General features: G+C 42.8%; 1 protein-coding gene across 4 annotated transcripts in view; it reads right to left on the reverse strand.

The window, feature by feature from the left end:
- Nucleotides 1–24,218, reverse strand: part of LOC126281458 (proline-rich protein 36) — a 795,503-nt gene extending 771,285 nt beyond the window's left edge. For 2 of the 4 annotated variants that reach the window (XM_049980446.1, XM_049980443.1), the window contains exons 1-2: nt 23,378–24,218; nt 19,897–20,028 (exon numbers count right to left, since the gene is read on the reverse strand). The gene's annotated coding sequence lies outside the window, so the exon portion shown is untranslated. Of the gene's footprint in view, nt 1–19,045; nt 19,162–19,896; nt 21,734–23,377 lie in introns of those variants that run through there. The other 2 variants (XM_049980444.1, XM_049980445.1) reach the window with 2 other exon arrangements.
- Between the last annotated feature and the right edge of the window lie 347 nt (nt 24,219–24,565).

The raw sequence follows: 24,565 nt of genomic DNA on the forward strand, positions 1-24,565 counted from the left end.
TCTTAGAGCCAATGCCGAAATCGTTAATTCAGTGTCAGTCTCTTTTTGAATCGTTCTGCAGCATTGATCCAGTGTTCAGCTACTCAAGAGCGCGCTGTTCATGTGATAGTCTGTAACCTTCCTTTCCTCTGCACTAATGGAACTATGAGAAGCTTGAGACTTTGACCTACTCACCTGTAAATGTTACAGGAGTGTTTTCTACTCGGTTGCTTCTGCTGTTCGCTTCTCTGGAACACCATAAACTCCGACCTAAGGACAAATAATTCATTAATTCTAGGTGCTGAGAGTGTAGGTAATTCACGACTTAGCGATGTTGAGAGCGTTAACAATTCAGATTTTGTTAATTGCACTGGCGTGTACCGATGTATTGGCTTCAGCTATTTATGTGAGTGAGTGGCAATTAGAGTGGTGAAGCCGGCCGAGGAAGTCACAAGAGTAATTCACTCGCCTTTTATGTAAAAGGTGCAGAAGTAGAAACCGGATAAAAGCACTAATGAAGGAGACCAGAGTGGATACGTTTTGCAGATACGCAGGAATCGCCTGCAGGGGACACAGTGGCCGCCAAAATTCATGTTGTGATCTTTAGTCGGAAGACTGGACTGATCCAGTTCTTTGCGTAATCTATATTGTATAAGTCTCTACATCTTCGAGTAAACTACAGCAACATACACTGTCCTGTCACAATAACATGATCACCTGTCAAAAGTCTGAATAAACACTTTTGTAGCACGAAGCGTTGGGAGATGTACAGGAAGAGTGTCAATGAGGTTCTGGAAGATACCGACAGCAATATGAAGTCATGCCGACTCAATTACCATAGCAATCTTCGCTAGGTTTCTATGTGAAGACAGCGCGTATAGCCTGATTTAGGTGGTCGTAGAGATTCTATATTGGGTTTAAATTTGGGAGTTGGGTGGCCAGGGGGCTACGGTAAACTCATCTTGGTGCCTTTCGGAACCACGCACGTACACTTCGAGCCGTGTGACACGTTGCATTTCATACTAGTAGATACCATCGTGCCCAGGAAAAGTAACTGCATACATGGGTGGACATGGTCACCAAGGATAGTTGCATTCTTTTGCTGATCCACTGTGCCTTCCACAACGACGAGATCACCTAGGGAACGCCAGGAAAAAATTTCCCAGACCATTAACGCTCTCTTCTCCGGTCTGGACTCTTTCGACGATTGGTGGAGGGCGTTTGCTTTTAGACATTGCATGCAGTACGCGCCGACAGCCATCTATCCGATGGAGCATAAAACGTGATTCGTGTGAAAAGGCCACCTGTCGCCAATCAGTGCACATCCAGTGGCGGTAATGGCGTCCAAATTCCCAGCCTTCGTCGACGATGAACAGCGTTCAGCATAGATGCATGAACAAGGCGTGCAGAGGACCATATGCAGCAATTGGTGGTTGAGGAGATACGGTTGGTAGCACCTTGGTTCATCTGGACAGTTGCGCAAGTGCTACATGTATATTTTAACCACTGCGGGAAGCAAACAGTTCACAAGTTCAGTACTTTCAGAAATGTTTTCACCTGCGACCCGAAAGCCAACGGCTATACCCTTTTGGAAATCAGATAAATTGCTCCGTTTCTGCATTACGACAATGGCTGCATTGTTATATGCGCCCTCCCTCCTCCCCTGACGGACTTTATATACCCTCCACGGTTAGTGCTGCCACCTGCCGTATGTTAATGCTTATTGACTGGACCGTGTACGCTATATCTTGTTAAACATGCTTACTGTATTCATTTCTTGGTTGCCATTTACAGCTTTTACCGACACACTTGCCTCCGAAGTGAAGATCTCTTGATGCTTCAGGATGTGTCCTATCCACCAGTTCGTTTTTTTAGTCAACTCGTCCCATAATTTTCTTTCTTCCCCGTTTAGACTGACTATCTTGTCAACAGTTACTCGTACAAATGAAATGGGAGAATTTGAGAGACTTTACTGGTCTCATACAGCAATGATTTTATGTATAATTATATAGCCTGAAGTGGAGAGTCAAAATTTGTATCAAGGCCGGGAATCGAACTCAGGTCTCCTACTTACTAGGCAGGTGTGTTAGGCCCTAAGCGACTTTGGCACAGTAGTTCAGATAACTACATGAATTACCCTGGCATACCTCCCTCTTCTATCCACATTCCCCCTTAACACGAACAAAAATGCTGAGCCGCTCTGTGTTTTGGAATATCACCTCAGCATCTCTCTTAAATGGGGGATCCAAACAGAAACCCAGCCGCACGTATTTATACATGTGAAATGACTCAATTTCAGAGACTTTACTGATCACATGCAAATATGATTATATATATAGACCGAAATAGCGAGTGAAAAATTGTACCGAGGGCGGGAACCGAACCCAGATATCCTCTTTAGCAGGCAGGTGCGTTAGCCATTAAGCCATCTTCCGCAAGTAGTTACCAAAACTGCATGGATTATCGTGGCATGCCTTCCTCCAGTGAGAATTTGGATCGAGGAGGGAGGTGTGCCGGGGTAATCCATGGAGATGTGTGAACCGCCGTGCCGGGGTGGCTTACTGCCTGTCGCACCTGCCTAGTAAGCAGGAGACCCGGGTTCCACTCCTGGTTTTGGTACAAATGTTCGTTCGCCACCTCAATCGGTGTACATCAAATAGTTACTATATCCATCTAGTTAATATTCGGCACTCCTCTTTACCACAAAATTTCTAAAGCTTCTTCTTGTCTCCTCTTATCGTCCGTAATTCTCTCCCTTGCAGGCCTACACATCGGACAAAATCTTCACAAAAGACTTCCCAACGCTTAGAGTTGTCGTTAAGAAATTGCTCTTTTTTAGAATCGGTTTTCTTACTATAGCCAGTCTGCATTTTGAATCCTCTCTCTTTCGGCCATCATAAGCTGCCTCACACAGCGAAGGTCATCTACTACTATTACTGCCTCATTTCATTATCTAATTCCCCAGCATCGCCTGATTTAAATCGACTGCATTCCTTTACCCTAGTCTGACTTTTGTTAACTGTTTAGATAAAACAGCCACAAGATCGCACGCGGTTTTATGCACTGTTACAGTTTTCTCTTGTTAGACGCGAGCACCTTTGTATAATCGTTGAACTGGTCGCAACGGTTAAGACAGTGAAAAACTTTGGTCGATAAAATAGTTAAAAGCGAAGAAGGCGAAGACTTCTTGTCTGACTGTGGTGCCGATCAATGCTTTTAACTGCCTAACCCCTTCCACCAGGGCAGCGACTCTGTGTTTGACGATGCTCGCGACTGACAAACGAGACCGGTAATAGTACATCCAATTGTGCGCCACCATTGGACGTTTGTTGAGGATTACTGTAGTGAATACCACATACAGCTACTTTTGCGATGCTGCGCCAGAGAGGAAGACGTGGTGTTGTTGTCTGGCAACGGTCGCCAGCGGTTGGTCACCAGCCAAGGCCGCAGCGCGTGGCGTCACCAGTCGCAGTCCTGCGGTGCTGCTGCTGCTGCTGCATCCGGCCGCGGATGAACCAACTCACCTTGGGTGACGCGTCGCCGGCTGCGTGTGAGCACTCTACTCGCTGCCCCGCCACTCGCTGACCTTGAGAGAGCCGACTGACCACAAGCTATCGTCCGCAAACTGCATTGGCATTAGAATAAACGGCAGATGCCACCGCCTGAATGTTTTGTCGCGTAAGAAAATATGGACACTTGTTTACGAAATTCCACCCTCTAAAAAAAAAAGAAAAAAGAAAAAAAAAAGGAAGACCAGAACCAGTTAGCTAAGGGATTAACATCCCTGTGCCTACTAAGGCAATGGAGACGGAACATACGCTCGATTTATGGGAGGATAGGAAAGGAATAACTTCGTGGCCTTTCCCAAAGCCACTATTTTGGTACTGAAGAAAGCTGACATCGTCAGATAACAGAGAAATTGCGATATGTATTTTTTATTACTGATTTTAACAGTCTTGATCGCAATACAGACCAATAGTAATTAGGCATTATTGTATTGTATTGCCATTAGGACTATTGATATATGTAATACCGGGTGATCAAAAAGTCATTAAATTTGAAAACGTAATAAACAACGGGATAATGTAGATAGAGAGGTAAAATTGACGCAAACGCTTGGAATGGCATGGGGTTTTATTAGAACCACCCCATATTGCTAGATGCGTGAAAGATCTCTTGCGCGCGTCGTTTGGTGATAATCGTGTGCTCACCCGCCGCCTTCGTCATGCTTGGCCTCCCAGGTCCCCAGACCTCAATCTGTGCGATTATTGGCTTTGGGGTTACCTGAAGTCGCAAGTGTATCGTGATCGACCGACATCTCTAGGGATGCTGATAGACAACATCCGACGCCAATACCTTACAATAACTCCAGACTTGCTTTGCAACATTTACACCATTATTCCTCGACTACAGCTATTGTTGAGGAATGATAGTGGACATATTGAGCATTTCCTCTAAAGAACATCATCTTTGCTTTGTCTTAATTTGTTATGCTTATTATTGCTATTTTGATCAGATGAAGCGCCATCTGTCGCACATATGTGGAACTTTTTTTTTGTTCTTGTAAAACCCCATGTCATTCCAATCACGTGTGTCAATTTGTACCTCTCTATCTACATTAATCCGTGATTTACTCAGTTTTCAAATATATACCGACTTTTTGATCATTCGATACTTCCAGCGTTTGCCTTATTAGATTTAGGAAAACCACGAAGAAAATAAGTCTTTGTCGCGGCCCGGGACTCGAAGCTGGAATCTTGCTCTTTTGCCGGCTTCTGTTTTTCTGTAATGAAATTAAAGCTACAAAGTTTTTGAGGCTTATGTGAACGACTGATGAATTTGATGTTGACGTCCTCTCGAAATCTGCGGCCGAAGTTTCTTTAACAATTTTTCCGACGTATCACCAGCTATAGTCAGCACTGTGAAAGATTCACCCTTCACTGCTGACGGCGAAAAGTCAGAAAAATCATTAAACAAACTGTGGCGAAAAATCCCAAGGCGAGCCAACAGACTGTACTAAATAAAAGATTTTTTATTATCTGCAAGGAAAACATTAAAAAAATTTAAATTAATTGAAGATACTTTATATCCGTCTTTGCAACTATGAGAAAGTGCGTACATTTATCACCAAACACCTTCGTTTTATTTTTGTGAAACAAAATCAATAGCGGTATCATAGCCCGAATTACGTTCACATCAGAAATTTTTGTAGTTTTGTAATATTCCGCCATTTAGTACTGATGTTTGGTGCCAAATCACACCTTGCTTAACAGGGTAACACGCTTCTTGCGTACAAACAGTAGTGGAGCTACATTGTGTCTTGTTCCACATCAAGAAATGTGTAGTGTTGCAAAGGAACGAGGAATTAGGCACAAGATATCAGTGCCAAACGAGGGAATATCTGAAAAATCTTCAACCGGACGACGCTTCTGATGTGGCCGACAATCGAACATAAAATATCGCCACTGATAACACATTACACCAACAAAATTAAAAAGACTTGGTGATAATGCACAAATTCTTGTAGTTGCATAGTCGGATTTAAAAATACCTTCTGTAATTATTTAGCAACTACTGAGAATATGTTCACACATATGAAGGAATTAAAAACGAAATGAATTGCTTCTCGATGAAGCCTTTGGAATTTTCTTGAGAGCTAACACATCTCTTGCACTTCGGTAATTATTTGGAGATTTGTAGTAAGGTCTTATGGGACCAAACTTTTGAGGTCATCGCTCCCTAAGCTTACACAGAATGTAATCTAATTTAAAGAAACGGGGGGAGGGGGGGGGGTGCCGCGTGGACCGTGACAAGGCGCCCAAGACAGTGCGGCTACCCCGCACGGACTTGCAGTTCGGATATCCCCTCGAATACTAGCTACTAGTTTTTTTATGTAAAACGTCTTTTGGAGGACTGAACTATCAAGGCGTCAATTGTGACCCGTTCTCGCAGCTTTACTTCTGCCAGTATCTCTCTCTCCTACTTTCCAATCTTCACATAATTTCTCCCATGTACCTTACGGGTGTAGCACTATTGGAAGAAAGGAATATTTTGGGAAATTGCTTAACCACAGACCATGAGATAGTTTCCTGAACTTATCTTTCATTAAGTAGCGGACTGTGTAGTGTTTTGAAACTTGCTACTTATAAATTTAATGCGTCACAAAGTTTCACAACAGCATACACTCCTTGTTGATTGAAGACTCAGTCAGGTTGCTAAATCAGGATTTGAATGTATTCTCGAATGTGAGACCAAAGTCTTAACCATTGTGTCACCTCGCTTGATCATTACGAAACAAAAGTGTTTTTCCTCCCTTATGACTTCGTATAAAGTTATCTAAGCAAACTCCAAAAAACAAATCAAATATGTAGAAAGGAAACATGGTTATTTTTGTTTTCGTCCCTTAACAGTCTCCCAAGTCGAAGTTTAAGAAGTCCCATGTTCTCGCCAAATCGAGCCTGACCGACCGATCTCCGTGTCATCCTCTGACAATGGCGTCAGTGCGTTACGGAGGGGTCAACAAACCGCTCTTCTGGTCGTTGTCAAGTTTCTTGACCTCGCAATCATCACTAATCGGTCGACTAGCTCCTCAGTAGCCTCCACGATGCTAAATGCAACGCGTTCCAGTCCTCTCAGCAAAGAAAAATCCCCGGCAGTGTCGGGAGTCGAACTTGCGCTTCTTAATGGCAGTCAGCCACACTGATGTCTCAGCTACGGAGGCGGACTACATTATAGTTAAATGTTGTATAACGCTTGCGAATAGTTCCTGTTTCGTGGTATTTATGCAGTAACAGAAAGTGCGGGACATTTATTAATTCTTGAGTGTTGCCATATAACTATATCTGGATTTTCGTTAACTCTGCTATGCATTTTTGGAGTGAACACACAAACTGATATTATCCGTAAATCAAGCTAACAGTAACCCGATGCCTCCCAGAGGCTCGCATATATACAACGAAAAGATAAGGAATTTAATGTTCCTTTCTGCGGTGCATAAGTCCGGTATTGACTAACATCTTAAGGTATGTGAAATGTGATTTTAACGAAAAGATTATTTTATGCCACAATAACTGTACAATCAGGTAAACTATCACCTTCAAGGGGAACACGGTAAGATCAGTAAGATCCAGCCGAGCACGTGAGTGTAAAGAGGGTTTAGAAAAGCTAAGAGTGGAAGATGTACAGACACCTCCAAAACAATAATTAGACCAAAGCTTTAAAGTGATTTATTTTCCGACTCAGTCAGAATTATGTTTTCACTTGAATGGTTAACGAGCGTCGCAAATAGCTAACCTCAGATCCGTGTGTTGCACTGGAGGAGCGTTGCGTAGCACATGGGTCTGTGGGCCTCAGGATGGCCGTTTAAGACAGTGGAAATCGTTTATCTGAAAATATAACTGTGGCTGTGTGGGTACTTAATTCTGTAATATCAACCACCGTCGGTTGCAGACGATACTTTTGTCGTACTACATACAATATGGCGTCACCGTTTCTGTAAGCTGATAATGTAAGACAGCAAAAGCTGTAGCCGGAGTTCTTTTTCAAGTTTTCTTCTGCAGCTGTTGCAAGAAAAATCGAATAAACAAGTAAGCTGTCTCTCAACCGGCGGCGCGTGTGGTGTCAGTTTCTCCGCGATACTGCACGTAGATTTTGTCATCCATTGCGAAATGTGAAAGCAAACATTCCCCTCGCTGAACAATGCAAACAGTGGTGAAAAGAATCGATAAAACGCAGTGCTAGTGGTCCGGTGCGCAGCCGTAGTGGTCTCCGATCACGTAGACAAAAGAATGACATGCTCTGCGTATCAGATCACCGACAGAATCATAAAAGCGGGTAGCTTTCGTTTGAGAGCCATTCAGCGACATTTCTGGAGCTTCTGTGAGGAGATAAAGGACTTTTATTACGAACAGATAGTGACCTAGTAGTAATAGGACATTGACTTCACGTTGTCAGACTTGACAACTTCAAGCAGCTAATGGGTATTACTCGAGTGACCACTTTGCTGGCTATTGTAGAGACAGAGACGAGCGAAAGCTAATTATTTCACAACCGCACCGGACTGAATCCAGAGTAGATATGTGAGACTACTCCGAAGTAAAACGTTGCAACGCCTTGGTCACTGTTTTTAATGAACATAGTTCTTATAACGATGCATACTGACTGTACATTTTCACATTCGCCGTGTCAGCTTGCAGTAGTTGCCAAAACATTGGACATTTCACATCATGGAACATTCGCGTATCGATTAGGATACAGCCGGCTGGGGTGGCCGAACGGTTCTAGGCGCTACAGTCTGGAACTGCGCGACCGCTACGGTCGTAGGTTCGAATCCTGCCTAGGGCATGGATGTGTGTGTGATGTCCTTAGGTTAGTTAAGTTTAAGTAGTTCTAAGCTCTAGAGGGCTGATGACCTTAGAAGTTAAGTCCCTTAGTGCTCAGAGCCAATTGAAGCATTCTCATTAGGATACAAACGTTCTCCAAAGAACCTTAAACAAAGTTGTAAATTCAGCAGTAGTAATACGATAAACTTGGAGAGTTTGAAAAATCCACCAACCAGTTGTAACTAATGAGCGGTCTTGTGTTATTCGATGTACTTCATTAGCTTGTGATGTAACAAGATCCAGTATACATTCTCAAGTAGGCTGCTTTACAACTGTTAAAACCTAGTGTCGAGGAAGAAACCTTTGCTGGCAAGTGGCTGGCAGGTTTTATCAACCTCTCCCAGTTTTCAAACCTTCTCTTAAATCAAAAAATGGCTCGGAGCACTATGGGACTCAACTGCTGTGGTCATCAGTCCCCTAGAACTTAGAACTACTTAAACCTAACTAACCTAAGGACATCACACACATCCATGCCCGAGGCAGGATTCGAACCTGCGACCGTAGCAGTCGCACGGTTCCGGACTGATCGCCTAGAACCGCGAGACCACCGCGGCCGGCTCTCTTTAATCCTTTATTATTCCAGTTTCAGTACAAAAATTAGAGTAAGACGTTGAGGGATAGGAGTAATATGAACTATGGTTCACTGCAATATTGATAAATAAAAATAATTCAGTCCATTTAAAAAATGTTGGTTTATCAAGCAAGAGGCGGTAAATTACCAGCGACAAGTTCAAATGGTTCAAATGGCTCTGAGCACTATGGGACCCAACATCTATGGTCATCAGTCCCCTAGAACTTAGATCTACTTAAACCTAACTAACTTAAGGACATCACACAACAGGCAGTCATCACGAAGCAGAGAAAATCCCAGTCCCCGCTGGGAATCGAAAACGGGAACCCGGGCGCGGGAAGCGAGAACGAATAGCGACAAGCGACAGATCTTATCTTATAAATACCTGTTTTTGGTTACGTTCACACTGTAAGACAAAAAGTAATCTTTCGTACAAAGCTGTGTTCTGTATCTGGTGAAAAGCCGGCAGTAAATTTTCCACGCGGTAAAAATGAGACGATTCAAGAAATTAAAAAATAAATAGTTAGCAAATCTTCAAGTCCTAGAAACTATCTTCATATTTATATTACATAACAGCACTATATTCATCATATACAAGCCTCTCAAAGAGTACATTGTGTTACTCTTAAATATTAAGGAATACGATCACATAAATGTCAATTATGTAAAACCATTTTAAAAATAGGTGAATAGTATAAGAAGAATAGCATAGCTTTTTGTGTAGTAGAGGTACTTCCGCTCCTTGTGCAAGACACTTTTTTGCCTATTTATTAAGTAAAATGAGCAGTTTGGTTGGTTGGTTGGTTTGGGGAAGGAGACCAGACAGCGAGGTCATCGGTCTCATCGGATTAGGGAAGGACGGGGAAGGAAGTCGGCAGTGCCCTTTTGAAAGGAACCACCCCGGCATTTTCCTGGAGCGATTTAGGGAAATCATGGAAAACCTAATCAGGATGGCCGGACGCGGGATTGAACCGTCGTCCTCCCGAATACGAGCCCAGTGTTTAACCACTGCGCCACCTCGCTCGGTGTGCAGTTTGGATACGGCCTTTGTCAACAACAAAAGTGCTGCCTGTCTTTAACGATAATTACAATATATTGTGGAGGTAGGTAATCACAGCTTCAACACATCACTTGTATCAATTTTGTCTAATATTAAATTTCTAACGGCCTTTCCTCATGGTGGGTTCTACGCAACATAGTGTATAAAGGAATAACAAAAGGCCAGTAGTGGTTCGTTTAATATCCAGTATTCGCCTGGGCACAATAAGCACAGTTACCATACTTAAAAGTTTATCACTGCCATAACTAGGGTAAGGGAACGTCTTAGTTTCGTGAAAGTGTGGGTTCAGTAAACCTTAACAACGTGAATTATACTCCTAGAATCCGCATTAAATTGTCATGACTGAGCTGAGTTTGCTTTCCCTCACTTTACGCAGCAGTCACGTACCTCGTGCCAAGATATCGCGCGAAAGATCTCATGTCCGTAGGTAATCACAACTACCACACTTGGAATTTTAGCTCTGCCGTAACTATTGTAACGGAAGTTTTACTTTCAAGAAAGTGAGGGTTCATCAAACTTTTACAACACAAATAATACTCGTAGAGTTCATTTTAAATTATCATTACAAAGTGACAGTTGCTTTCTCCTACTTTACGCAGGAGTTATGTTCCCCACGGTGAAATATCGCACTAAAGATCTCATGTCAGTAAGTCGTTATAAAAGTTAATTGAGCTTTCACCATTAATATTCTTGATGAAACTTCCTGGCAGATTAAAACTGTGTGCCCGACCGAGACTCGAACTCGAGATCTTTGCCTGTAGCGGGCAGGTGGTCTACCATCTGAGCCACTCCGCTACAGAGTGAAAATCTCATTCTGGACACATCCTTCAGGCCGTGGCCAAGCCATGTCTCCGCAATATCCTTTCTTTCAGGAGTGCTGGTTCTGCAAGGTTCATAGGAGGGCTTCTGTAAAGTTTGGAAGGTAGGAGACGGATACTGGCAGAAGTAAAGCTGTGAGGACGGGGCGTGAGTCGTGCTTGGGTAGCACAGTTGGTAGAGCACTTGCCCGCGAAAGACAAAGGTCCCGAGTTCGAGTCTCGGTCCGGCACACAGTTTTAATCTGCCAGGAAGTTTCATATTAGCGCACACTCCACTGCAGAGTGAAAATCTCATTCTGGGAATATTCTTGATATTAGAAGAACAAGTTGGAAGCTTCTACTCAGTACTTCTTATTTTATCGGCTGAATTATTTCGAGTTCAGCTCAGTCAGCATGATCCTGGGCCTATGAAAAAAAATTCGAAAGGACGCAAGGATGTGGGGCCGGGATAGTGAGAGAGAAAACTTACTGGCACATACTGGACACTGTTTCACTTCCTATGTTGCTTTCATTCTTTGGACCACTAACTGTACTCACACTCAACAGTTCTAACGACGTTGCTCATACCCACTTCTAACCGTATTCGCACGTTTTGGCAGTGTCACTCGGTAAAGATAGGTTTTATGGAACAAAAAGGAAAAGACATTTCCCAGGGAATTAGATCACAACCCGTGAACTGGATCGACTTGCGAAATAGCTTCGAACACCTGCAAACGCGCAAGTTGATGCGGTGGACTTCAATGCACTTGCAAAAACCCAGAGCTGCGACCAGCTGGCGGATGACGCACTGAGAGTGAAACCATAGCAGGAACATTCCAAATGCGGCGCGCAGCCTCCGACGACGCGACCCGTATACTGAGCAACCGGTTTTCCTGCTGACCGACATAGTACCCACCCGCATCTCTCCGGGCGCTCCCAGCCGCTTCGCTACCGTTACGCTGCGTCTCGGCCTACGATGGGAAGATATGGGTGTACAACTACAGTAAAGTAAATGCCCTGAAGATGAGAAATCGGTCTGAAACGATCCAGGCAAGTTCTTGCTTTCTGTTCCTCACAATTTTGGAGCTGTTTATTTATTGAAATATTTTTGTACCTGCCTTTTAAACGGCCGACTTTACATTATCAGTACTTATTTTGTGGAAATGACTATGCAGGTTATGTAGCGATAATTGGCACAGAATACAGTGAAGTACCAGTGTTGAAAAAATTACTTTTACTACAGGTGTAATCGGTATACTTTCAAGCTCATGCAGACCGACTTCGACTAATTCTACCCTTCTTTAGATCCATCTGCCACATCTTTCTTGCTGACTCACCTCCATGCATCGTCGATCCAAACCATTATCACTGTCTCCAGTGATACTGGAGTTACTTGGGTGATTTGACAATTGCACCTTAAAGTATCGACATCTTTGAAGGATACCAGACGACAATGGTTCAAATGGCTCTGAGCACTATGGGACTCAACTGCTGTAGTCATTAGTCCCCTAGAACTTAGAACTACTTAAACCTAACTAACCTAAGGACATCACACACATCCATGCCCGAGGCAGGATTCGAACCTGCGACCGTAGCAGTTTCACGGTTCCGGACTGCGCGCCTAGAAGCGCGAGACCACCGCGGCCGGCACCAGACGAGAATGATCAAACGACAGAAAAGACGTGAAGGATTATCTGAGCGCGACCAGCATGGATGAAACCGGTGACAGGTAACAAACTATGAGCGTGACTGGTATTAAACAGTTTTAATACTATGAATGACATTGCACATATGAAAGTTAAGTAATTTAGCAAGAGCAAGCATTGAATGCAGGGGGAGCAACTGTTACAACTATGTTCTTGAAAACAACCACAAGTCTCACTTTTTTATTTTTTAAATACCTGTTTTTCTCTTATAATGGACAAGAGCATCATCAGAATATACAGCTGAAAGTTGGCTGACAGCATTAAAGTTTGCGTTTATAGTTGGCAAATGGGTCTAAGGATTAAACTGGCCTTTCATGTTATCATTTACTACCGCACTTTAAACGTAAGTTTAAGTACTATAGTACAGCCAGTTTAATCTTTAGCACTGTCAACCAACTTTAAACACAATCTTTAACGCTATCAGCCAACTTTCAACTATATATCTGATGAGCGAAACCGGCAAATAAACAAAAAATTAAAAATTCAAAAGCTTGTGGCTGTTTTCAAGAACTTAGCTAAGTAATTATCACTACATGGCAGAATAGTTGATTTACTCTTCGTCAGTTCTAGCTTTTTAAGAGCGCTCATGGCAGTCTATACTCCGCTGAAGAGTAAAATAGTCTCGTTTCAATACGCAATCTTCTTTCTACTACTTTCAGCTTCAGTACCTAATGACCGTAGAACCACCACAGTGCTTGTAAACAATAAATGCAGTGCTGTACAAACAATAATTGCTCAAAACTGCCGGGCGCAACTGACAGTCCTAGGACATTCAAGTTTTTCTATAAAACCATTTCATTATTTCCTTTTTCCCTCATTACGCTGATGCAAACCAGCAACAGTTTGCTTCAGCAGAGGTCAGTCACCCCACGACTAAAAAGAACCAGTTCTTAGCATTATCTGCTTTGTGCGCAGTAGACAGTGAACTCCACAGAAACAAATTTTGAACTAACATCATGTCGCGGTCAACACAGATCTACCAGTACACTATTCTATAAAAATGATCGACGTTTAATGTAGGTGCACAGAACGTAATTCTGTAAAATGCAAATTAAAAGATGTAACTATTTCGTATTACACCACTGTTTTCTTTTTTTTCTTTTTTCCTGCTGATTTCTTCAATCCCATTTACGGAGATATCATAACAGATTAAACGTGGAAGTTGCTAGGATCATGGAGTCAAAATTTGGGCGTTACCACAACAATCCTCTCACTCTCTACAAAAACACGAACCAAGAGCAACCGGAGTGGAATATGTCAATTACACAAAAACACCAAATGAGAATGAAAACGGTACAATATGAGAGATATGAAATATAGAGATATGAAATGTAACCGACGCTTTATCCTTCTCGTTTTGATTTCACTTTTGAGAATTAATATACACTGCTTCAATATAACTCCTCTAAGAAATAATTTTCACTTTCAGATTTCAGATAAGTTATACATCATATATCGGGATTTTCACTGTGCCAGTCTCTTCAGAATTAACTGATATAGAAGAACACTTAATATATTAAAAAGGAAAGCTGTAAAAACGGCATTGGATATTGTACGATACTTAAAAATGTTTGGTAAAGGAGGACCATTTTGCTTTGTTCCCATCTCCAAAAGATTTCTCCCCGACAATAACTGTTCTCAGCCTTTAGCCCTGAAACGTTTACGCCGATTTCTTTTTTCCAATGTACGTTTCCAGCTGTTTGTGACAGAAAGAAAGTACCCGATTTGCTCGCGAAAAAGCGTTACACGAATCGATGAGGGGGGGAAATTTCTTGTTTAACGCCAAAGAAGAAAGCTGGAACATCTTTCGCATCAGGAGTTTTCCCAAGCTTCGGAAATCATTCCACGGTGATTGTTCCGCGACTGTGTCTGATTCGGAGAGGGACGAGGGACGGGACGAAATGAAGGTTTGCCGCTGTCGCTCCCGAGCGCCTTCTAGATTAAAGAATCCCTCTGATGGAAATTCAGTGGTAGATTTGACGGGTAACAGTTAATCAAGAAGTTAACACAGTGGCAAAGAAACAGGCCTGCAAAAGTACCATCACCCAGCCATATAATCTCGGACGTGAGTCGCAAATACACGCCTATGCATATTTCGCGTCCACGACAGACTGCGATGCAAGAAAACAGTTAAATCGCTAAAACTTACTTAAATGTAGATGTAGATGTAGAAATGGCTGCTCATCACAACAATACCTTTTTATCGACAGAAGAACCGAATTATGTCCTGTAACTAAGTCGAAACAAGGCCACAGGGATAGACGATATGCCATCAGAGCTATTGATAGCCTTGGGAGAGCCAGCCATGACAAAACTCCAAAACTCTTCCATCTGGTATGTAAGATGTATGAGACAGGCGAAATACCTCCAGACTTCAGGAAGAATGTAGCAGTTCCAATTCCAAAGAAAGCAATTGCAGACAGGTGCGAAAATTACCGAACTATCGAATTAATAAGTCATGATTGCAAAATGTTAAGACTAAGAAGAATGGAAAAACTGGTAGAAGGCGACCTCGGGGAAGATCAGTTTGGATTTCGGAGAAATGTAGGAACCCCCGAGTCCCTACTGACCCTGCGACTTATGCTAGAAGACTGGGCAAGGAAAGGCAAACCTACGTTTATAACATTTCTAGATTTTGAGAAAGCTTTTGACAATGGTGACTGGAATACTCTGTTAGAAATTCTGAAGGAAGCAGATGTAAAACACAGGGAACGAAGGGCTATTCACAACCTGTACAAAAAGCAGATGGCAGTGATAAAAGTCGAAGGGCACGAATGGAAAGCACTTATTGAGAAGAGAGTGAAGCAGAGTTGTAGCCTACCCTCCATGTTATTCAGTCTGTAGGTTGACCCAGCAGTAAAGAAAACCAAAGAAAAATTTGGAATAGGAATTAAAATTCAGGGAGAAGAAATGAAAACATTAAGGTTTGGCGATGACATTGTAATTCTGTCAGAGACAGTAAAGATGTTGGAAGAGCGGAATGGACACTGTCTTGAAAGGAGGATATAAGATGAACATCAACAAATGCAAAACAAGTATAATGGAATGCAGTCGAATTAAATTCTGTGGTGCTAAGGGAATCCTATTAGGAAACGAGACACTAAAAGTAGTAAATGAGTTTTGCCATTTGGGCAGCAAAATAACTAACTGTGGCCAGTAGAGAGAATGTAAAATGTAGACTGGCAATGGCAAGGAAAGCATATCTGCAGAAGAGAAATTTGTTGGCATCGAATATTGATTTAAGTGCTAGGAAGTCTTTTAGGAATGTATTTCTCTGGAGTGTAGTCATGTGTGGAAGTGAAACTTGGACGATAAACTGTTTGGACAAAAAGAGAATAGAAGCTTTCGAAATGTGGCGCTACAGAAGGATGTGGAGGATCAGGTAACTAATGAAGAGATACTGAATAGAATTCGGGAGACAAGAAATTTGTAGCACAAGTTGACTAAAAGAAGGGATCGGTTGATAGGACACATTCTGAGACATCAAGAGATCACCGATTTAGTACTGGTAGGAAGTGTGAGGAGTAAAAATCGTAGAGGAAGAGTAAGGGATGAATGCAGTTAGATTAGAAGGATGTAGGCTGCAATACTTATTCGGAGATGAAGAGGCTCACACAGGGTAGTATAGCATGGAGAGCGCTTTAAACCAGTATTCGTACTGAAGATCACGACAACGGAAACTAAATGGAGTTGCTTTTCAATGTGAAACAGCGGGAAACTTCACAGTTCATTTTATAAGCATCTAAGGAAACTGTGGGTCAGTTAAACGCTGCGTGACGTTTTACTGTACGTGTGTACTGGTTTATTCACGTTAGAAACAGCTATTTTTAAGGTACTCTTCACTGGTTAAGGTAACAGAGCTCTGATTACACCATTGTTCAACAGAAGATAACGATGAAGCTGTCACTTCACCTCTATTTTACTAACCTGAAACGCAGACCAAATGGGCAACACCAAGATCATGTTTTACTACCCCGAAAACGTCACTATGCCGCAGGATTACCTAACGTATATACTTTGCAAATTAAGGCACCCTGATTTCCATAATGTTCAGAGATCGTTTGTGAAGAGCCATTAGAAAGCCATAATATATCTGAAACATTTGCTTTCCTTGATTTTATTAATACATTTGGCTGTGTTTTTAAGCGATAAGCTGATACATAGTTCTGTCCTTATTTGAAAGTGTTTAATTCGCATATTTTTTGGGTGCTTTCACGTCTCAGCTACGTAATGAAAAGTTTTTCAGCATGAAAATTTCGAGTTCGTCCGTGTTCATTGACGCCAATAAATAGTTATATTACGGTTTAGTAAAACGAAAGGCCACACGTCTCATTCGGAAACAATTGCAACAAGGATGATAAACAAGCAATGAATACTAATTGTTTTCTGGTCTGAAGAATTCCGTGGGGGAGGGGGGGGGGGATACCTTAGCGACGAGTAACGAGGAAACTGAACGAAAATTTGTTTTCTCCAGCTTACAAATGTCAGACGCACAGGTTTTTACTTGTGTGCGTCACGGACTAAATGTTCTGTTTCGTTGTCCATTCTTATGAGGTGGTTTTGAGCAGAAGGCAACACTTTGAAGGGCATTGCAAGATCGAGACGCCTTCCTGGTTTTTTCCTCGCAGAACGGGTACGAGAATGCGGCACTGTGCGTGCCGCCGAATAACTGCACAGCCTTGTCAGGGCTTTTATTGTTCTAACGCACGTTACACACTAGTAGCATGAGATTGGTGGTTTCCTCGCAGCATAATTATGGGGAACGAATTTTTATGCAACATATTCGGTGTAGATTTCAAACTCCAACTGACTGCGGTGGTGGTTCGCTTAGGCACTAATTAAATACTTAACTACGTTCCTATGCAGGATGTTTTCGAGAGTATGTTGGAAAAACAGTGGCGTACGTGATGTGTTCATTAACTTATCCAAGGCTCAATGGCTTGTGCACAGGTGAAATACAATGATGGAAAAACTATTAAGCGATAAAATGTATTTGTCTGTGCCAGCAGTTTCTGCAGACAGAACATCATGTTCCACTTTGTTGTAAATATGCTATTCTCGAAGAGTGAGAGTATTAAACATACACGAGTGGTCTTTCAGTGTTCATTTTTCTCGCATTACTACGCAAGATAGTTTAGCACTGAAGAAAATAATTTTCTGAACTTTACTTTACGAGGTACAGCAGATAGACTGACTGCCTACCATTCTGACGCACGAAATTAGTAAAAAAAAAGGTTCTCCTTTGATGCTTGGCAAACCGATTTTAAAGAACTGTCCTTCTAAGCAAATAATGTTCGAATGTTTGTCCTTAACGAATCATATATTAAATAACTGCCGCAACAGTTCCTTTAAGAACTTATCCTCAGCATTTGGTAATAATGCCTGTTAATTAACACGGCTTAGTGTCTGCTAGGTAGCTCTGCGTTCTTGTCAATGAACGAGCTTTATACGGGTCTGGAAAGATGGATGAAGGCCTCGATGAAGAAAAGCGCTGTTATTGAGGCATCAGAAAGGAGAAAGAATTCCCTGGCACCCGAATGAAATTTTCACTCCGCTGTGGAGTGTGCGCTGATATGAAACTTCCTGGCAGATTTAAACTGTTGGCCGCAACGAGACGCGAACTCCATCAAGTGCTCTACCAAGTGAAGTTCCGCAGGTAGGAGATGAGCTACTGACGGAGGTAAAGTTATGAGGCCAGGTCCTTAGTTATTCTTGGTTAGCTCAGTCGGTAGAACACTTGCCGCGAAAGGCGATGGTCCTGAGTTCGGGTCTCTATCCGGCGTATAGTTTTCATCTGCCAGGAAGTTTCACGTACCGGGTAGATGACAAGCGATACCAGGTTCATGTCACAAGAAAGTTTCTAATGGGTTTCCCACATTTTGCGTCACCTTTACAGAGCCTAGAAATACCTCTTGCGGATGAATTGACCTGAGCTGAAAGCTCACGACGCCTGCCCAAGAAGAGCTACGAATCAGAATGGTGCTAGTATGGCGGAAAAAAAGTTATCACTGACTTTAGAATCTTCAAAATCTACTACAATCACTATTAGATGGCACATAGTTGGATGCGCATACCCTTAATCGATTATCAGGCTGAGAGAAAACTCCAAAAGCCTATAACAAAATTCATTTCGAGTTATATTCGCACTATGGAGTCACGAAGTTACCGCGGAAAAATCATTCTTGCGTGCACGTTACAGAGCCTGGAAATATCTGCGGGCGATCCCGAGCTGAAACGCGAAGACAGCTGCCTAAGGAGAGCCACGAATGGGATGTTAACGGAGGATGGTTCACAATTCGATACTGAGGAAAAAGACTGGAGAATCAATTCCGAAGAATGAAAAAAATGGACACTACTAATCACCAGAAGTCGAAGTCCTTCTGTTGAATGACTAGTAGACACTGATCAGCTGCATCGCAGGGTCACAGTTGGGTGCGCTTCGCTGGAACTGGAGCGCCCATGCGTGAAAGTGAAAGAAGAGGAAAACATCGATGAAGATCCGCGAGTAAAAATCAGAAGCCGTCGCTGGTGCACAACAGGCGAGTACCTACCGTTTAGTGTAGGCGGAAGCACGAAGAAGAGCCAGCACTTTCGGTATCGAGGACGAGGAGCAGCTGGTTCCCAGTAAGTAGGTCCACGCAGAAGCTCTCGCTACCACGGTCTCTTCGCGACTGGGGAGGGGAATCCTTCGCTCCATTGTTCGCGCTATCTCGTCATCATCATCACCGGTGCCATTGGTTGGTACCGGGAAAAGTGGAGGGGGAAGGGGAGAAATAGGGTAGGGAAAGTAGAGGGGAGGGGTGATACTGGGGTGGCGATTCAACGCAGGAACAAAAGAATGTCACGAGAAGTGGGAAGCAATTTTTTTCGTATCGGAAAGTGGAACCTAGTGACCCCCCGAGCCTTTAAATAGGGTGGAAGCGAATGGAAGAGGTTCCAGTTGCTTTTAGAGTACAGCCCGGAAGACATCTGTGTAGTACCATACTGGTGAATTCCGTGTTAGCCGCCATTTTCAAGAGATATAACATACTGTTTTGCGTGGGACTACATATTTGCTATAATTTTTAGGGTCTGTTTGATTTGTGAGAGAGAATTATCTGCAGTGATAGCTAGAGTAATTGCAAACTTTTTTGCTAAGAAAGGTAAAAATAATGGTTACTTCCTATAGATCTATGTTAACAGAAATTTGCTATAACTTTTAGGGTCCGTTGGCCTTCTGTAGGAGAGTTATTTGCAGTGATAGCTATAGTATTGCATTTGTTTTGCTGAGAAAGGTAAAAATAGTTGTTACTTCCAAAGAAGTGTCTCTTTCGTAGGAGATACTACTTCTATGCTTATAGACATATTTTTAAAGCTATCTATTTGGAATTTGTTGAGGCAGCTGAGAAGAATAGTGGCTTACCAGTAGTACTGGCCACGAAGTACGCGTTTCTCAGAGGTGTACTCTGCGTATTTCGGCAAAAATTGGCAGCTAGAGGGACCTCTGCGTTGGCTGGTGTTGTTTAGGCTCTGGACTACGTAGTGAATATCTGACCTGTAACAAAAGTCACGTTTCTGATTTTTTTTCTACATTTCCATATACTTATGTTAAGACTGGTAAATATAAATTTATTACTTACAGAGTAGATCTAGAACACTTTTATTCATAATTTTAGTTTCAGTGATAGTTCAACCCTCAGACAGCGAGGACTTTTTCTGCAGGAATTTGACACATATTTCGTTTAGAGAGGGGCGGTAAGGCAATTACGAAAGAAGCGGAAGCAGCTTATCCCCACACAAAGGCGGTGAGCCACTTGTGTCGTTGAACAAACTGTGAGTTGGAATATGTTACTCCGAGGAAGCGAAGTAAAGCTATGTCGTCTGAACCATGAAGTCTGGAATTACGTGTCCACCCCATGAAGATGTGAGCTGTTTACTATGATATAATTGTATTAGTGGTTATTTCACCCACCTCCGCAGCTGCACGGTCAGAGGGGCAGATTGCCAGGCGATGAGGCCTAGGTTCTGTTCCCTACTGGTCGGGAAATTTTCTCCGTTCTGGGACTGGGTATTGTATTGTCCTTACGATAGTATTGTCATAAATGACATCCGCCATTGAACTGGCTCAATGGGCAACTCATAAAAGCCAATAAGGTGAAAAAAAATTTCATTCAACCCAAGAGTATAAGCATCTTTAGATACATAGCGCGTTAAACGTGACGATAACATTATTTTGGAGACGTACCAACAATTGTCGTTAGTTCATTCTGTTGTTATAAAGAGAGATTTTAGTGCTGTTGCAATATAGAACCAACTAATGAAAGTTGTGAGCATTTTCTTCTTACGTTTGCAATAAGGGTTTGAGCGAATGCTCGAGAGCGTACATTTTACTGAAAGCGTACGCAAGGCTAATTCCTCTTACTTGATAGCAAAATTATTTAAAATGCTTACCAACAAAAAAGTGTGTATATGTAATCATAGTTAAGCTTTTTGCTTTGATGAAATGTAGTTTGTGTGGTAGCTTGTTGTTATGGGTCTTGGATGTACTGACGAAACTGAGTTCATTACAACGTCGGTGTAGCCCAGTTACAGGGTGCACCTATTCTTTTTAGGGAGCGAAGAAGTGAATCATTTCTGAGGGAACCAACCCAGCATTCGCCTCAGGTGATGAAGAGAAGCTTATGTGGGGATATCCGTAAAGGAGAATCAAAACGGGATGGACCTCATTCTTTCGCTGCCTCTAGATTTTAGAAGATTCCCCACTTGCGTTTCCCAGTGGTTCCCTCGCTCTGAGCTTTTCGTCGGGGACATTTACTGCGCGGTCAGGACGAGAATTTGACAGGTGTGACGTGAGCTGGTGGAGTAGTGCGGCGGCACCGCTGCAGCGGCTGTGCAGGGCGTGCGGCGTGGCTGAGACGGCGCTGCGCTCCGCTCGGAATGCGGCTGCGGCCACCACGGCCAGGGTCTGGGTCGCCGACCTGCAGCGAGCGGCGTGTAGCGGGCTGACGCCGGCCGCCCGGCTCAAGGGGAAGGCTACGGCGCTGTGGCGGTAGCCTCCGGCACCAGCTGGCGAGCGCGCAGCTCGGGCCGGTCTCACTGGGTCGCCACCGTTATCACTTCGTGTTGCAATCAGCGAATTTGATTGTCACTGGTAAGCTGTGCGGTCACATTCGATGTTGTGAGCAGGTGGGGCTTTGGTATTTCATTGTGTGCAGTGCTTCCATGTTAGCCTTTTAGCGGGCTCTAAAAAGTAAATAAATAAAAAAAACTCCAGGTATTTGTTAATGTGCATGTGCGTTTCAGGTTTTCACTTTGTACGTAAGCAGCTGTCCCTCCTCCTATATATATATATATATATATATATATATATATATATATATATATATATATATATATATATATATATATATATATGTGTGTGTGTGTGTGTTTGTGTGTAATTTTGGATGCGTAAAGCACTAAATCCAGCAGGTGGTGTTTGCAAAATGTTACTATTACTTCCACATATGCACTACAGCGCCACAGAATAGAAGGACGACGATGTGTATCTCCAAATGCTGAGGATATGCTTTATTCCAGTTGGTACGATTAATCTCAGCTGTCAGAATTCTTCTACACGTTTAAGTATTGTTATTGGTCTTGTGTAGATATTATTAGTGTCAAGGAACCAAGGGGTGAGAACAAGAGACAACGATAATTTCGACATTCCGAACAGGAATCCACCAAACGGTCAAAATGCAGCTTCCAACAAAGCACTGGATTCGTAACTGGTGCAACGTAAAACATGTAATCTCACACGACTCAGTGTCTCAGTAAAATAAAATACTATTGTATTGCGCCAGCTATAGGCCGTTAAATGTGAAATCGATTCTGTGGTAGCATTCGAAAAGTACGGTCATCATAGCGTAAACAGTCTTCGAATGTAGACACACAAAGTACGCATACATTTCACTAGGTATTTATCAGTGCTATGTTTTTGCCTACATTTCGTCCCCTGATGAATCTTGGGTTACCATATTCCCAGTTAATTACAAAAACGTCACAATTCGTTATTAGACGTCGCTGTCACATTATAATTTGCATTTCACTGTCAAAAATTTTTAGCATTGCTGGGGTGATCATAAAATTAACTCCCTGTTGACGCGTGTCACTTCAAAGGAACATTGTTGCATTCGATTAAGCAATAGCACTAAGTTATAAAAAAGTTCATGTATTTTAGTTTATTTATTTTTAATCATGCAAAACATCGTCGAGTAATTTTATTATTCAACAGTTGAACTAACTTTCGCGCAATGGCACGTATCAGTTATGCTGAAATCTTATGTGAAAGTGATGGGAAGTTATCACAGTGGAACATGCGAGTGTCTCAATAATTGTTGCACTTCCGTTACTTTACAAAGGCAATAATGTCGCTTGTGTTCGCATCTGACCCCAGCATCCAAACTTCCATGTACACGAATGAGATGTGATCTCCCTACCAAAAATACCATACGATCATTTAATGTGGTAAAAAGATTATAGTGGTGCACTATCTGTGAAGAAATTTAGACTTTAACCCAAGGATTAGTATTCTATTAAAAAGATGGTCCGTTGTCACGCGGAAATTCCCGAAAGTCTAAGTAGTTCACATGCTTTCGGAATGTGGTTGGTGTTTGTGTCGTGACCCAGCATTGAAGTCTCCACAGATGCGTTGAAAAAGATTATGATAGTGCATAACTGTGTACGTATTTAGACTAAGCTTTATCTGAAGAGTAGTGATGTATTGAAATAGGTGAACGATTGTCGCATTGGAATTTTCGACTGCCTAAATAATTCTTACGCTTTCAGAATACCATACGAGGCATTGGAAATGCGATTGGTGCTGGTGTCTGGGCCCTGCATCGAAGTCTCCAGTGGCTACTCACTGTGCGTGCGGTGCGGCAGGTCAGGTAGTGAGGCAGCGACTGCTCGGTGCGGCGTGCTGCGAGCGACTGAGCGGCTGGGCTGGCGCGCGGCTGACTCTCTACCGCTGCGGCCCGCCTCTCTCTAGGTCATAGCGTAGCTCACTGCGACTGCCCGCCGGTCGCATTCCTCTTACCGCCGGCGCAACCGTTCCTAATTGTCGGTGGCGAGAGGCAGTTTTTAGACCGCTGCTTACTGAATACACAATCAGCCGGACACGCACGCGTACGAACAGGTACCGGCTTTGTTCTCCGCTGCTCCCAAAGAGTGCCGAGGGGGCAAGAATCAGTTCGCCTGGCACCGCTGTCTACGATACCTGTATTTTCGTGTGCTGGCACCCGCCTCACTGCCCTCGTGTGCTGCAATCCCTGTCACGTTTTTGCCGCCGGGGAGTGCGAGTTGGGTGTTACTCAATCGCGTTATCGACGCGGCGAGTACTGACAGCTTGTGTTGCGTTTGAGTGAAAGGGAACGCTTGGACGTCTTGCCACTGTTGTGTTCAGGATGCGAGACTGCAGCTCTGTTTACGTGATGTGCACACAACGAGGTTGTAGGATGCTGAGGCGACTGTGGGTGTCGGAACAATGAGTATAGGAGGAACGAAGGCAAACAAAACACAGTGACTTTCGTCCAAGGTCAAAAAGTACTCTCATCTCCATCTAATGTTATTTTTTCACGTGCAGTAACATCTCTACACACCAATGTAAAAGCCAATATCTGCCTTAATGGCTGATAACTGTTATGCTTATGTTTGTTATTAACTTGATGAATATGAAACGTTTTAAAGAAATGTTTTTTTCTTGTACTTCATTCTTTGATCTCTCTCTGGAAACAAACAAAGCTCGTAAATGACTTAATAGGATGGTATTTAAAAGGAGCTGAAGAGTTTGGTAGTGAAAGACCAATTCAGTTAGCACTTTCGATATCAAAGATATTGATGCACAATGATCACTAGGATTTACCAAAGCTTGTAACTTTGCAGCTAGTGTACGTATCAGATTCTTTCAAGTCGATACAACTGTAAATTGGAATGTAAAGTGACAATGTTTCCTCTGGTCAAATAAGTGAGTGAACTCTTTGACGGTGGATGGTAAAGCAAGAATTCGGTCTCCCCATTTGAATGCAGGAATGTATGCACTTCTGACAGCGTAG

The sequence above is a fragment of the Schistocerca gregaria genome, chromosome 7 (assembly GCF_023897955.1).
Source record: "Schistocerca gregaria isolate iqSchGreg1 chromosome 7, iqSchGreg1.2, whole genome shotgun sequence".
NCBI lineage: Eukaryota > Metazoa > Arthropoda > Insecta > Orthoptera > Acrididae > Schistocerca > Schistocerca gregaria.